This window comes from Pongo abelii, chromosome 4, assembly GCF_028885655.2.
Source record: "Pongo abelii isolate AG06213 chromosome 4, NHGRI_mPonAbe1-v2.0_pri, whole genome shotgun sequence".
NCBI classification, from domain to species: domain Eukaryota; kingdom Metazoa; phylum Chordata; class Mammalia; order Primates; family Hominidae; genus Pongo; species Pongo abelii.
Window position 1 is genome coordinate 83,845,989 of NC_071989.2, and position 17,330 is coordinate 83,863,318.

The following is a 17,330-nucleotide window of genomic DNA, read 5'->3' on the forward strand; positions in this document are numbered from 1 at the left end:
CCAACTCACATTCAGTCCTGCTGCCTGAATCATCTCACACCAGAGTACAGACCTGGGAGACGCGTGGGAGACGCGATAGATGGGTCCTAGCCTGATCTTCACCACTAAGCGGTACAGGGACCCAGATCTTGCTGTGCAGACTGGAAGTCGTTGAACATCTCTAGTTCTCACTTTCCCCATGCACAAAATAAAGGATTGGGACTAGTCTGCTCTCCACTCTCCAGCATTCTAGAAGACAGTAATGAAAATAGCTTCATCTTATCTGCCTTATGCTAAACTCATTTTTTTTTTTTAAGATGGAGTTTCGCTCTATTGCCCAGGCTGGAGTGCAGTGGTGGGACCTCGGCTCACTGCAACCTCCGCCTCCCAGGTTCAAGCAATTCTCCCACCTCAGCCTCCCCAAGCAGCTGGGACCACACGCATGTGCCACCACGCCCAGCTAATTTTTGTATGTTTTAGTAGAGATGGGGTTTCACCATGTTGGTCAGGCTGGTCTCGAACTCTTGACCTCAAGTGATCGGCCCACCTCAGCCTCCCAAAGTGCTGGGATTACAGGCGTGAGCCACTGGCGGCCTCAACTCATTTTTACAAGCACTAAATAGGTTTAGTTTATAAACTGAAAAATTAGGAAATAGGCACGCATAAAAAGAGTGTAGGAAGTTGTTTGGGAAGCCCGCATGGAATAGGCCAGAAAGCACAGTCCCCATGCTGTCTGCCCTGCCAGCATCTCAGCATCCTGAGTAGTATCTCTGTTCACTGCAGGTTTGACAGTTACCATTGCCCAGCCAGGAAAGGGCCCCACCCTGCCAGATAAGGGCGCTTAGGTTAGAAGACTCCATAATTGCAATATTACCCTACAGATCTCCTGACTGTTTATTCCAGTATTTTCTTGAAACATGGCCTTAAGTATTATACGTAGGCTTTCAGAAACAGTTTTTCAGTGATTGTACCTATATTGGCAAATAGACAAATCTCACCAAATCAGGGTTCAGGTTTTCACCAAAAACTGCTTAGTTGTCTTTCAAGATACCTTAAGAGATCAAAGGGGAGGTGGGAAAAGAAATGTAGTGACAGAAGGGAGAGCCCAAGATACCACTGATAAGGTTCCAACAAAGAGATTAGGACACAGCGGAGACTTTCTAAATGCTAGGATCATTTCCCAAGCAGTCCAGGGGAATACTTTCTGATTCCCTCTGCCAATCAAAATAGATAGAAGATGATATTCTCCAATTTTTTTTCTGTTTGATGTCAAAATGGCCTTTACCTATTTCTTTAGTAATATACCTTATCTGTTCATGCACTAAAGGCTCTGGAGCCAGGAATGTCTGAATTTGGCCTTCACCTGGTATCACAGAAAGACAACTGGGATATTGGTGTTAAGGGGCATATCGGCTGTATGTTAGGTTTTCTTTAATCCCCACATCGTGCCAAACTTAGTCCGGTCACTAAGCCTAAAAACACCAGTCATATTGCAACAACTTCTGAAATCTGTACAGTGGGAAACTCTGAAGTGGACTATACGTTTCTTACAGTTTTTGTTTCTGCTCAGCAAAGTATGTGTTTAAAGTAAAGCTTCTCTTGTTATCTGTAATGTAGACAAAAAAAAAAAAAAAAAAAAAAACTGTTAGTATATCCTGGATGTATTGCGTGTCCCTTCATTGTTTCAGGTATGGCATAACAGTTCTCCGTGTGATGTTCTTTTGCTCTAAATGTTGACCATTCCTCTTGTCACCTGTCTCTCACCAACCAGTCACAGAGCCATTGCCAGGGCTCCCTTCAGTCTTTCTTAAACAATATCTAAATGCAGTTTAGTAATCCCAGGATTTTGAGTTACAAGAATACAGCTTGTGGGTCTGTTTCAGCTAGCATGGTTGGGAAGGGGAAGAGCTGAGCCAAGCCTTCACTGATCTCTTGTCATTTCATATGATTATCCAGTAAAAGCTTATTGAGCACCTCCCATGTGATAGGTATTGAGACACTGTGCTGTGTGCAATAATTAAGCCTTTGGAGGAGTTAAATGAGGGCAAGGAAAACAGAATAAGAGAAAACACTCTCACACTGACCCCCATTACATATGAACCCTCCGCCCGCCCCCCCCCATAAATACAAAGTGTTATTTTTCCACATTTAAAACAAATAATAGCCTTCAGCAGGCAGTGCAGGAACTATTCAGTCATTGGGATTACCTTTGATGAGAGGAGAAAGCTCCTTGATTACCTGGTTTTTGTTGGAGAGACTATTAACTAGTACTTGGGAAAAGAGAAAAATGAAACCACACATAAGCTGTTCCCTTAAATAATCTCAGCAGGATATTGCACTAAGATATTATTCAAGGAAACGAATCAGGAGCAGAGATAGCCCCATCTCTCTGGAGCATTTTTCCTTTTTTTTTTTTTTTTTTTGGGGGGGCAGTGGGGGTGCGGGGGACGGAGTCTTGCTCTGTTACCTAGGCCGGAGTGCAGTGGTGCAATCTCTGCTCAATGCAACTTCTGCCTCCCAGGTTTAAGCAATTCTCTTGCCTCAGTCTCCCAAGTAGCTGGGATTACAGATGCACCCCACTGTGTCTGGCTAATTTTTTGTATTTTTAGTAGAGACAGGGTTTCACCATTTTGGCCAGGCCGGTCTCCAACTCCTAACTTCAAGTGATCTACCCACCTTGGCCTCCCAAAGTGCTGGGATTACAGGCATGAGCCACCACGCCCGGCCTAAAGTCCCACTTTCTTCTGAGGTGTTCTTTTCATGGCTTGAAACCAGAGACGGGAGCTAGGGAGTCTGTTCCCCAGCGAATAACGTTGGAGTTTTCTCTTCAGAGCCAAGTCAGCAAAGCCTGCAGCTGCTGCCACTCCCCTGGTCTGTGCCTCCCAGGGTGTTTCCTTTCTGATTTTGAAGATTTGTGGGTGAGTCAATTATCTTTGCAGACATCCTAAAGCAGCTTCCCTCCTCTCTACCCTCAGCAGATAAGCCATCCAGAAAACAGGTTCTGACAGCCAGTAGCAGGGGCATTTTGGGTTTCAGTTTAAAACTGGTGCATGTTGTTGCAAGTGTCTTGAAGTTGCAAAGGATGTTTGGGGTTCTGGGGCCTGCAGGGGGGCAGAGCAGAAAGAGGGTAGTTGTCAGTGACCCTCTACCCTCCTCTGAGAGCCCCATTGCCATTTTTGCCCACCAGTTCTCTTCTTACCTCCTCAGGGCAGTGCCCACTCATTTCCTTTATTTTCCTTTTGTTTTTTTTTTCCTTTCCTCCTCTGGTCGACAACCTCTTAATTCTAGCAGTGTACAAAAGCAAGGCCAAGCTTTCTTGGGGCACTCGGGATGAAAGGCCCATCCGTGCCTGTTGTGGAGGCGCAGAGGTTGGAGCAGGTGGAGAACAGGAGTGGGTGCAGGGGAAGTGTGAACGCAAGGCTGCTGGCTTTGGCACAGCTCCCTGTGCAGGGCTAGATTTCCAACTGCTTTTCAGTTCCTGTGCCCTGATAGGATGGGCACAGCTGGCATGGAATCAGAGCAGCCCATCTCCAAAGCAGAAGTCTGAGAGCTCAGCGTTTGACTCCTGAAAGACCAGGATGTTCCTACCTGGGTTCTCGAGATTCATTGGCTAGTGGAGGTAGATGGTACTCTCCGTGTCTGCAGAAGATCCCCCACTTCGTGCTGAAGGCTAGGTGCCTTCCAGTCAGGTCTGAATGCTGAAATTGCAGAGATTGTCCACTCTCTGCCTACTCTACCACATTCATGCTGCCCTTAGATCCAAGAGTGCCCAGGACTAGGAGCAGAAAGCAGTTTTCAACCCTTTGTTCAGACTCAGACGGGTTTTAACTCAAGCGGGTAATCTACTCCAGCAGCAGCGGTGCAAAGTCCAAAACAGCTTTGTGGTGCCTGGGGAGTGACTAGGCAGCCTGCTCACAGGGGCTGGAGTCATCTAAAGCTAGTGATGAGCTGGAACAGCTTTGAACCAGTTCATCAGAACTGATTGTTAAAGTTTCAGAACTTTTGAGAGTCAGTTGAGAAACATAGCTATTACTAAAAAATTAAATAAGATTAGATAAATTATAGCTAAAAGCAAAGGCAACATATAGTCAAAGCTCATCACTTTCTACTTATTTTACTACATTTTACCATTATCTGAGCCCATGAGGTAAGGTATGCCTATTATGTCTGTATGGTAGAAATCCTGTATACAGGTATACTACTGCACACACCTTCCCAAGTGATAGTATTTTTGTAGTTTGAGATCAGCTATAGTGGTGGTATTTATACCATGGAAAGCAGCAAAGCCATGCAAATCAGACTCCTCCTAACCCCTAAGACAGTTGTTAAACATTTACCAGCATACCACCATCTAAAGCCCTAAAGAATGCTTGGCCTCCCACTGCATAGACCCAGGCCACATCACATTGAGTTTCATGGATTTATGGGTCAGCATTGCCCGTAAGTCCAAAGAAGGGGAAAGACTTAGCAAGCTCAACCTCATATGATTCACAAAGGGTTTCTTTCTGCATTTGTATTGACTCAGAATAGGACCCAGTACAGAGAATCCACTGTTTTCTATGGGTGTCATTCCTTCAGGAAGAATGTACGGTAAAATTGGCTATTTCATGCTATGCAAACAAAATGAAACTAGTTTGAAGTTGCAAAGTGTCTCCCCTCTTGTGCCCACGTAGTCATCCAAGAAGGAAACTCCTTCCTTGCCTTGACATTCACCAGGCCTGCCTAGATAGAACTTGACAAATTGGCCTAACTTCATCTCCGCTGCTATTGTTATATATTTACTTTACTGAATCTATGTCCTAAGTCAGTCAGAAGAAAAAAGAAATGTCTTTTTTTAATATACACTTTCTTAGCATCCATGCAGTTATGTATCCTCACCCTGATCCAGGAACATATTGAACAGATCATATGTCTTTTGTTAATATCTAGATACACTAAATAACATGCTAGAAGAGTTTTCTCTTTCAGGTGAACTTCCATTTTGAACATATGCTAAACGTACAATCCACTGTCGTTTTAATGAGATCTTGTCGTTTTAATGAGATCTTGGCAATGGTCCTGTCGGTTTTGGTGTTTGGATTGTTTGGCTTTGTTTTTTTATTCTTCCTGTTTTTAATGCTGTGTAAGATCTCCCGCTATGAGTGTTCCAGTTACCCCTATTGTACTGTATATATGTGTGCTGCATGTGTGAACCCCAGTAAATTCTGTTTCAGGTTTTGGAGTTTTCATCTTAAGTACAGCTGCTCCTGTTGTGAACTCATCTTTCTTGTATGCTCCTCTGTGTCTGATTTCCAATTGCCAAAATGTTTGACCAAGTGTGTTTTGACAAATATCCCGAGACAGCCATGCGTATCCTTGTGAAAGGGCATGCTCCATGTGGGATGGCTCGTGTACAGCATAAATCAAACTTGGAATTGTGTATGCATTTATATGCCAGATAACTAACATTCATGTAACAGCTGCAAAGATATTTAGTGTATATCAGATTAATAAAAGAGCATTTTTTTGCTCCATTATATTCAAATACAGATTGCTGTGTGACTGGCTTCCCTTCTAAGCATGAATTGACCCTTCAAAAAATGAGCACTTTTTTAATGTCCTTAGGTATAGAGAAAACCTGTTTCTCCAATTCAGGTTTATTTGAATTGTTTCTGTGGGCTAGTGTCATGGGTATTAATGTGTTGTTGATCTTACATGAGTATTTTCCAGTTGTTAGCCAGGACCAGTGGAAAGAATATGTTTGCGGGGGAGTTTGTGGCAAAGCAGGTGCTTGTGTTCTTTTGCCCTAGAGTAGGAATAGCAAACAGATTTTTATTTAGCATATTAAATCCACTTGATTGGTAGTAGCTGCTTGGAACAGTGGTTTAAGAACAATGAGAAAAAGTGCTATACTTTATGGAATTCACATTGGAGGCAGAAACACAGACTTAAATGCCACATATTTGCTATCCCCAAAAGAGTTCCCGTGACTGCACTTAACAGAAGACACAAGTCTTCTTTTATTCTTTTATTCCTTTAATTTCCTAATAAACTGTCTTTACGAAAAAAGAGGATGGGGCCATCCCAAGGTTGGTTCTGATGTGGCTTGATAACATCATTGGAGACCCAGATTCTTTCCATGTTTTAGATCAGCCATCCTCAGTATACTGGCTTTTGTCCCCCTATGGGCATGAGATGGTGGCTGCAACTCTAAGCATCACATCTTCACACATATAAGCGCCAGAAGGAGAACTAGTCCCTCTTTTTGACCCCTTTTTAAGATCAAGGAGAACATTCTCAGAATCCTCCAGCAGACTCCCCCTTATGTCTCATTGGCTGGATTTGCATCATCTGCCAACTCCTAAACCAGTCATGAGCAAGAGGAACATAATTACCATAAATGGCTTAAACTAATCAAGTCACCTCTCCCCCTATAGCTGTAAGGGGCCCAGTCTCTCCTGAAGCACGTGGCTCCTGACTGCCTGAACAAAATGGGGGGTTTGTAAGCAAGGAAAAAGGCAGGTAACTGCTGGGTAAGCAAGCAACAGTGGGCTGTGTCTGAGCTCTAGAACCATGCTGTCTAATATAATAGCCACATGTAGCTATTTATATTTAAACTTAACTAAAACCAAGAATTCAGTTCCTTAGTTACACTTAGCCACATTTCAGATGCTTAATTGCCACATGTGACCAGAGGCTACCATATCGAACACTGAAAATACAGAATATCCCATCATCACCAAAAGTGCTATTGGCTAGTGCTATCCTACTAGTTGTGCATTCACATCCCTCTGCAGGCTGTTCCTTCTCTTGGAACCAGCTCTCACTTCTTCCAGGTTCTCTCCCCCAGCTAGATCCTCCTTCTTTGCTGTAGCAACTTCTTTCCCCCTTTTCTAATACCCAGCCGATCACTCTATATAGATCTTAACCCTTTATCCAGCTTCCTACTCCTCCAGATGTAGGCCCTATTCCTTATTTAAGAAATGCTACAGTCACACATTTTCCTTTCTTTCCTGCTTCATGATCAGGCTGTTGAATGAGGGAGAAAAGTCCACAGGCTTCAAAACCCCTTGTGTATCAGGGATGATGGCAGGTACAGGAATTCACCAGAGGATGCTGGGGTGCAGATAACTTTAGCAAAAGTCATTGCGAGTTCTGAAGAAAACAACAGATCTGGCATGGACCAGAGGCTCCAAAGCCCCAAATGTGAAATTCCTAATAATCAGTGTGTTAAAACAAGGCAACATAGGTATTGAGGTATACCTTTTCCTGCTTGTTGATATCTGATGCAATGAAGTTGCTATCATTATCTGTATTGTTTGCTGGGGCTGCTATAACAAAATACCACAGACTGGGTGGCTTAAGCAACCAAATTTCTTTTCTTACAGATCTGAAGACCAGAAGTCCGAGATCCAAGTGTCAGGGAGGGTTGGGTTTTTCTCTCCTTGGCTTATGCCAAGGCCTCCCTCCTTGGCTTATGCATGGCCATCTTCTCTCTGTGTCTTCAGATAGTCTTTCTTCTTTACATATCTGTGTCCTAATTTCCTTTTCTTATAAGGACACCAGTCATGCTGGATTAGGAGGTAGTCCAACCCCATCCGGTACCTACACTAATGACTTCTTTTCAACTCAAATACCTCCTTAAAGACCCTATCTCCAAACTCAATCACATTCTGAGGCACTGGGGGGTTGGGACTTCAATATACGAATTTGGGAAGAAGACAATTCAGCCCATAGCATTATCCCAAATGCTACCTATTTGATTGTGTATGTATACTGTATACTGTGTATAGAAGTTTGCTTTGTGTATATTGTGTATAGAAGGGAATGGAATGTGCCTATGGTCTGATGGGCAGGTAGCATGGGCTGTGTGCATGCATTCACACCTGTGCATGCTGTTCATTCAGAGGGGATGATAAAGACAGGCTGAGGAACAAGGGTCCTGCACTCATAAGCCAGAAACAGATAATCCTGGGGGAGACCTCAGGGCAGCCTGGCTAGGCTACTCTGAGAACTGTGGTTATTTGCCTCCCTCTGTCTCTCCGTTTATTAGAATTCCAGATGAGAATGTGCTCTCTCTCTGCATAGTAATTTAAAAAACAATCCTGGAGTCAATAGGCACATCCTTCCTCTCCCTACACCACAGCCTCTGAACAAAGCAGCCTTTTCTGTAAGCCTGTCCCCAGGGGAAGCTTCCTCCAGGACAGTGACCAGCTTGAGCCCTGGTGGCTCCAAGGGGAGCCAGGGGCAGCAGCATTCCTGGAGCTTGGATAAGACCATGCCACCTACTACTACTGCAATCCCTTTGTTCAGTGGGGAGAGCAAATGCATCATCCTCTCCTGTAATTTGCAGTCCAGACACCAGGTGGAGAAATGAAAACCACAAAAGGAGACACATTCTTGAAGGAAAGCCAGGCTCCTGCCCTGCAGCCACTAGAACTCCCTGGGGCCAGAATGAAGTAGATTGGATAGTCTGGGTCACAGAGGACACGGTAAGCTCCAACCTTGACTCCAAGTGCACCAGCAGCCACCTGCCTTCAGCCATATTTCTGCCTCCTCTACTCCAGAGCCCTCAGGGAGGCTGAACAGACAGCATGTGAAGCAGCTCCACTCCCTAACATCTGCTTCCTCACCTTCAAGGTGGCACCAAAAATGCCCTTTGGACTGAGATTTCCAAGGAAACTGCATCAGCAAATTCAGGTTTGGGTGGGGCTATAAGGAAAGCCACCATACATTACAAAGGGCTAAGTGATGTATAAGTTGCCCCACCCCTCATTTGCTCTTTACAAACATTGGACATATCCCACCCCCACTGCAGTGTGCTGCTGCTAACCCTGTCTGAGGGGCTTTGCTGTGCTATTGCCCCCTCTTCAGCCTCCCACCTTCAGTAGAAGACATCCATAGTATTTTCTTTTCTTTCTTTTTTTTTTTTTTTTTTGAGACAGATTCTCACTCTGTCGCCCAGGCTGGAGTGCAAAGGCACGATCTTGGCTCACTGCAACCTCCGCCTCCTGGGTTCAAGCGATTCTCCCACCTCAGCCTCCCGAGTAGCTGGGATTACAGGCACCTGCCATTATGCCTGGCTAATTTTTATATTTTTGTAGAGATGGGGTTTCACCATGTTGGCCAGGCTGGTCTTGAACTCCTGACCTCAGGTGATCCAACCACCTCAGCCTCCCAAGTGCTGAGATGACAGGCGTGAGCCATCGCGCCCCGCTTACAGTACTTTCTAAAGTACACTCAGGCTTGGGCACACCTCACAGCCCCATTTCTCTTTCTAAACTGAGGACTGGAACCTTCAGAGGCAGACACTGTATCACCATTGCTAAGAGCATGAGTTTGAGCAGGGTCACCTCAAGGTTTGGGAAGACAGGTCCTCTTTAAGAAAAATAATACAAAATTACAAACACAAAATTAATGTAAAAGTAACTAGAATGAGAAAAGAGGTCCTCACAATTTACTCATTTTTAAAAAACTGATAAATTCACAAATTTTAACAAAATCCAGAAAAATAACAATCCTTTTTATTAACTGCCTGACACATTTCTATAAATTGTTTTTCTATATTTTTTCAGTGCATATTCTTTGATTGCCTCTTCATTTTCATATGACAACAGTTTTGTGATATCATTGCCTATATAGAGAATAGACAGATAAAAACTAGTTGTGATTAGTAATAGTTGTTTGGTTTTTTTTAAGATTTCTCATTTCAACGGGCAAGGTGGCTCACGCCTGTAATCCCAGCACTTTGGGAGGCCAAGGTGGGCGGATCACGAGGTCAGGAGATCGAGACCATCCTGGCTAAAAAGGTGAAACTCTGTCTCTACTAAAAATACAAAAAATTAACTGGGCGTGGTGGTGGGCACCTGTAGTCCCAGCTACTCAGGAGGCTGAGGCAGGAGAATGGCGTGCACCTGGGAGGTGGAGCTTGCAGTGAGCCAAGATTGTGCCACTGCACTCCAGCCTGGGCGACAGAGTGAGACTCCGTCTCAAAAAAAAAAAAAGATTTCTCATTTCTCCTCCACTTCCCACATACTCTCTGTGCTGATGACACAGGCCACATTCAGTTTTGTAGTCCAGCGTCTGGCTTTGTCAGAGGCGTTTGAACCAGATCAACTCCATCTTTAATAGGGGCTGGGTAAACGAGGCTGAGACCTATTGGGCTGCATTCCCAGGAGGTTAAGACATTCTAAGTCACAGGATGAGGTAGGAGGCTGACAGAAAATACAGGTCATAAAGACCTTGCTGATAAAATAGGTTGCAGTTAAAGTAGCCGGCCAAAACCCACCAAAACCAAGATGGTGAGGAAAGTGACCTCTGGTCATCCTCACTGCTCATTATACACTAATCATAATTCATTAGCATGCAGAAAGACACTCCCTCCAGCGCCATTACACTTTACAAATGTGATGGCAATGTCAAGAATTTACCGTATATGGTCTAAAAGGGGGAGGAACCCTCAGTTACAGGAATTGTCCACCCCTTTTCCAGAAAACTAATGAATAATCCACCCCTTGTTTAGCATATAATTAAGAAATAACTATACGTATCCTTAGTCCAGCAGCCCAAGCTGCTGCTCTTCCTATGGAGTAGTCATTCTTTTATTCCTTTAATTTCCTAATAAACTTGTCTTCACTTTACTGCATGGACTCACCCCTAATTCTTGTGTGAGGTCCAAGAACCCTCTCTTGGGGTCTGATTGGGACCCCTTTCTGGGAACAGTTCTGTACATCAAGTCAGGACACAGGCATGTGGGCACAATGGGCAGCAGGATGTTCCTGGAAGCCATCCTGCAGTGGGACAGCTAGCAATAACTTAACAATCTCAGAAGGGACTGCAAAACACACTCATATTCCACCAACACAAACTGAAGATATCCCAACTCAGATTCCTCTTAGCCTATCCACAAAATGCCCAGCTCCACCCAACACTGGAGGAAATTGGAGAAAAGCAAGGCAGAATGGAAAGAAACAGTAGTTTTAACTGAGTAAGGAAACAAACTACTAAGTTTGCAAATTTTCTAGTTTTGCAAATTTTTAAATTTTTTTATTTATTATTTTTCATAGAGATGAGGTCTTGGTATGTTGTCCAGGCTGGTCTCAAACTCCTAGGCTCCAGCGATCCTCCTGCCTCAGCCTTCCAAAGTACTGGGATTACAGTCATGAGTCACTGTGCACCAGGCCTAGTTTTACAAAATTTTTTTTTTTTTTTTTTTTTTGAGATGGAGTTTCACTCTTGTCGCCCAGGCTGGAGTGCACTAGTGCAATCTCAGCTCACTGCATCCTCTGCCTCCCAGGTTCAAGCGATTCTCCTGCCTCAGCCTCCTGAGTAGCTGGGATTTCAAGTGCCCACTACCATGCCTGGCTAATTTTTATATTTTTAGTACAGATGGATTTTCGCCATGTTGGCCAGGCTTATCTCAAACTCCTGACCTCAGGTGATCCACCCACCTCGGCCTCCCAAAGTGCTGGGATTACAGGTGTGAGCCACCGCGCCCAGCCACAGATTTTTAAAAAGTATATGACCTGCCACACACAGTGGCTCACACCTGTAATCCCAAAACTCTAGGGGGCCAAGGCAGGTGGATTACTTGAGCCCAGGAGTTCAAGACCAGCCTGAACAGCATCCATCTCTACAAGAAAAATGAAACAAAAAAACAACAACAAAAACACATATGACCATGTGAACACAATGCTAGGATCCACTTAGCACCTGGGAAGGGACTCATGCAAATGGAGGTGCCAAGGCTTAAGTCTCAGTAACTTCATAGTAAACATTTCTCTGAGCTTTAGAGTCAGACAATATGGGTTTGAGTCCTGACTTGGCCACTTAGCAGTGATGTGATGCATTGAGAAAGCAAAAATTAGTTTTTCCAAGCACTCATTTCTGCAACTGTGAATTAGAAATGATGATAGTTTGTACTTCACTGGGGTTTATAAGGATTGAGAAAATGTATATAAAAGGTTCAGCAATCTGCCTGACACACAAATTCTCACTAAATCATAGCCACTGTGATTAGCACTACTGGCTCACATCTGCTCCTGGAGGCAGATCTACACCTCCTTTCACTATGAGGATATTGGCATGTGGTGATCATGGGAGCCAGATCCCCTTGGGGTGCTGAAATGGAGTGGTGGGGAGGGGGTGGAAACTTGGCATTGCCTAACTTTCGCAAGACTTTTTGCAGGACCGAATAATTCCTAGCTTCTATTATCATAGGCATGCATAGCAGGTACCTGGGCCTGTGGTGACCCTGGCAGCAGCTCCAAGTGACTTACCCACATACCCCAAACCCTGCTGTGATTCTGCTTCCCACAAAAGCAGCCTGCACAGGGCTTTTCTCAGCGCACAGATGTCCAGCTCCATGGGGAGGGCCTCTGGCAGCCAGAAAGAGGAGGAAGGAGAGAAGCAAGGGGAAGTGGTCGTGCATATACAGGGACCTTACCAACTCCTGCAGGCCGTGAGTACACAGTGCAGAGCCTGGCAGACCTGGCACAACTCGTCAAGGCTGCCTTTCCCCTGCTACCCAAGGCTTTGCCATTCATCCTGCCAGATCAGAGAAGCTACAGGCACAGAATGTTTGTCCAAGGCTCTGAGTCTTTTCCAGGTGCAGCCTCAGCAAATCACACCAGGAGGAGTCCTGCTTCCTCAGGACGAAAAAGAAGACTAAAGAGCAACTGTTCACAGCAGGCCAAGTTTACAAAACGGTGGTGGAGAAAATGAATAATTTACGAGGATGAATGCGAGGCCATGTGAAGTGATCTCTATACACACAGGAAGGTACCACAGGAAGCCAACAGTGAATGTCTGGAGCCCAACACTGTGCCAGGCCCCACAGAGCACATTCTGGAGGTGGTAAAGGTGGAGCAGCACTGCCAGGAGTTGGGAGCTCAGTCTCTAGACTCACACAGACCTGAGCTGACACTTAAGTTCTCCACTTGTAAGCTGTGTGGCCCAGGACAAGTTCATTAACCTCTCTGGGCCTCAATTCCTCATCTGTAAAATGAGGATACTTATTTGGGATATTCTTCTTTGAAAGGATTGAATAATATAATCCAAGTGCTTAAAACACACACTCAGTCTTTTATTGCGTATATTTAATGTGTACAACATGGTGTGTTGGTATACATAGAACACATCCTCTCTCTCTCTTTTTTATTTTTTTTTTTTGATAGAGATGGGGATCTTGCTATGTTTCCCAGGCTGGTCTCGAACTCCTGACCCCAAGCAATCCTCCTGCCTCAGCCTCCCAAAATGCTGAGATTATAGGCCTGAGCCACCACACCTGGCCCACATTCTCTTAATGATGTATTTTGATACACAGCAGTTCCTAATTGTAATGTAGTCTAAGTTATCAACCTCTCCGTTTAGGTTAGTGCTTTGATTTCTGTCTACTTAAGGGTCAGGAAGACATTCTCCTCACCTAGCAGCTTTATTGTTTTTCGTTTCACATTTAGATCTACATTCAGCTGGAATTCATTTTTGTGTATCTTTAGCAGTCATCAGAAGATCAAAAGACATCATTAAAGGAGTAAAAAGGCAAGCCTCAGAATCAGAAAAGGTATTGAAAATTGCAATCACCAAGAAAGGTATTTTATTCAGACAAGATGAAGAATTCCTACAAATCAATGCAAAAAAGACATGCAACCAAATAGAAAAAGAGCAAAGACTTAAACATAAACTTCACCAAAAAAATATCTAGAAGATTATGGCCATTTAACATATGAAAATGTGCTCAATTTCATTAGTCATCAAGGAAATGCAAATCATGGTAAAATGCCACTGGAGACTCCCCCAAATGGCTAAAATTTAAAAGACTGATAATACCATGTGCTGACAAGGAGCACTCACCAAGGAACTCCCACTGCTGAGGAGGGGGGCAAATTGGTCTGACCACATTGGAAACATGTTTGGAAATACCTGCTAAAGCTGCATAATTCCTCTTGGTATACACTCAATAGAAAGGTTTGCATATGTGCAGCAAGAGACATGTACAACAAGGTTTGTAGCAGCCAGTGCCAAATATAGGACATCATAGAAAAATGCTGCCTTTCAGGTGGATCGCTTGAGCCCAGGAGTTCAAGACCAACGTAGGCAACATGGTGAAACCCCATCTCTACAAAAACTATGAAAATTAACTGGGTGTAGTAGCACATTCCTGTAGTCCCAGCTACTCAGGAGGCTGAGGTAGTTGGATTGATTGAGCCCTGGAGATTGAGGTTACAGTGAACCATGATCACGTCACTGCACTCTTGCCTGGGCAACAAAGCAAGACCGTCTCAAATAACAACAGCAACAACAAACACTGCCTTCATCAGATTACCCTAGACTCACCCATTATCATCCAACCTCTGCCCCCTGCCCATCTTCTTTCTGGCATTCACACATCCGCCTGAATTATATATGTTTATTTTCCCTGTTTTCCAGCATTTTTATGATTCCTTCTAAAGTGCATTTTACCTCAGCTTCCTAAATAAGTATGATATTAAGTGCCAAGATCACCAAAGAAAATTCAGAAAAGGCAGCTTGCCCTTGATTTGTTACAAAAGAAATACATCTGTATGGGAGAGAGACCCTCTCTTTTTCCAGAATTCCTTATAATATAATGGTTACCATTGATTGAGCTCCATCTACGAGACTTGGTACTTTACAGACATTACTTGTATTGATTTATTTAAAAATGATTTTAGGCCGGGTGCGGTGGCTCACACCTGTAATCCCAGCACTTTGGGAGGCCGAGGTGGGCAGATCACCAGAGGTCAGGAGTTTGAGATCAGCCTGACCAACATGGAGAAACCCCATCTCTACTAAAAGTACAAAAATTTGCTGGGCATAGTGGTGCATGCCTGTAATCCCAGCTACTCGGGAGGCTGAGGTAGGAGAATCACTTGAACCTGGGAGGCGGAGGTTGTGGTGAGCTGAGATTGCGCCATTGCACTCCAGCCTGGGCAACAAGAGTGAAACTCTATCTCAAAATAAATAAATAAATAAATAAATAATTTTTAAAAAATTATTTTATGACATATTTGTATTTTAAATAATTTAAATTAAAAATGAACTATTTGTGATTCATTAGTTTCTTAAGTAATTTAGAATGAACTATTTTGTTACAGTTATTTCATAGCCATGTGGGTATATTATTATCCTCATTGCGTAGATGAGGAAACTGAGACTCAGGGAAGTTAAATGACTTGTCCCAAAATGCACAGCTAGTCAGTGACAGGCACAATTCAACCCTAAGTTGTTCAATCTTATTCTAACGTGCACAATCTTAACTACTAGGCTATCATACTTGCATATTCAGGACTAACCCAGCATAGATGTTACGTCCTCGATATTCTCTCTTTTGCCTTTTTAGGCAACAGGGAAAGGCAAGCTCAAAAAGTAGAAGGGAGAGTGTCAGCATTCTGGTATTTAGAATGAATTCGTTGAAGGGTAAGCAAGTTTATCATGTGCCAGTTCTCAGCTAGGCACCAACAAACAATGGCTTAGAAAAACAGATCTAGTCCCTGCCCTCACAGAGCTTCCACCTGGAAGACTCTCCAAATGGCAAATAAGCATTCATTTAGGACACTTATTCAATAATATTATTGATCAGTCGCCATGTGCATGGCACTGTGCTGGGTGCTGGAGACAGGCAGGGTGGAAAAGATAGACCCAGCTTCTCCTCTACCAGCTTACAGTCTAGCTGGGGAGACAGACAAGTAAATAGGCAAGGACAATATGACATGTATTATTATGGCAGAAGTTCTGACATTATCAGGGCTCCTAGAAGTAGGCCCCAACAGGAGGGTTAGGGAAGGCTCCCTAGAGGAGGAACACCACCCTTCTCTGCTCATACTGTTGGAGTGAGGCCGAGAGACTGCTGAGCCATTTTGACTTGTCCAGGCTGACAGGGTGATTTCCAAAGTACTCTTTCATCTGTTGGCCAACTCAATGGTAATAGCTAACAATTATAGAGCATTTAATATGAACCAGGCACTGTTCTAGTGCTTTACAAAACATTTCTCATTTCATCCTCCCAGGAACCCTAGTTGGGAGCATTTCTGTTTACAGAAGAACCTGAAGCACAGTCAGAGTAAGTCACCCACCTGACATCACATAGCTAGTCAAGGGAAGAGCCTAGCTTGGCACCCAGGCAGAAGGCTCCAGCATCTACACCCCTCCGTCACCCTCAACTGCCTCTCTGTGTAGAAAGCCCCAAAATACCAAATGCATGAAACTACTCCTCAGAGCTCTAGTTGCCCAAAGGTCATTTTTATTCACAATAAGCATAGGGATATAGCCAGACCTGTGCTATTCAGTATTTAACAATGATCTCTCCAGATTTGTAGCGTTTGCAGATTTCCTTGGTGTAAGTACCTCCACCATGGTTAATTTCAAGCTACCAGTGTGATGTCTCCAAATGTGGAGTTGGGAGAAGTGCAATCCTATCATTCTATAGTATTTCCACCATACAGATACAATAGGTGTAAATAACCTTAAGTGCGCACATAATGGTATATGTAGGAAAATAATCAGGAAGCGATACGTTCTGAAGATTTGTTACCTTTGTTTTTAATATAATTTATTTAATTTTAAGTTTATATAACTTAGCTTTTGACAATGGCTGTGTTTAACAATGGCTTGCAAAAATTTAGCATCGGCTTCTGTGAGCCGGTGGAACACACTCCAGCATTTCACTGGATATAGTCCCAGGTTCTCTGGCTTGAGTCTAAGCTCTAATTTCCTGCCTCCGCTTCCTTTGCAACTTTAGGTGCCCTACAAAGTTACCCCCAGGGAGAGAAGGGAGAAGGGAGAGGTCTTAGCAAGTACTTAGCACCTGCTATGTGGCAGTCACTGTGTTCAGTACTTTATGTTATTTCATTTTACACTCACTTTGATCTCATAGGAAAGAGATTAATACATGTACATATTTTGTTTGCACTTTTTTGCCATTGTATTCCCAGGGGCTTGGACTGTGCCTTACACATAGCAGACACAAAATTCATGTTTGTTGAGTGAATAAATGAATGAAACAGCTGAGGATGAAACCGACTCCTCAACCTGCATACAAGGCCCTCTATGATCTGGCCCCTGCCTCCCACTGGCGCCTCCCTTCCCACCATGCCCAAGTGAATCCATCTCACCTGCACACAGCTTGCTGCTGGACACTGCCAAGACAACTTGGCTTGTGCTGTCTCCGCTACTTGGAAGGCCCTTCCACCGTGCGTCTTTCTTAGATCAGATTTCCCCAGAAACAGACTCTAAGAGAGAGATTAAAGTGCAGGAAGTGTATTGATAAAAAGCTCTTGGTAAGAACTCTCATAAAGAAGTGAGAGGGAATAAAGGGGGGGAAAAAGCAGAAGTGAAGAAAGTGGGACTGGGCAGGA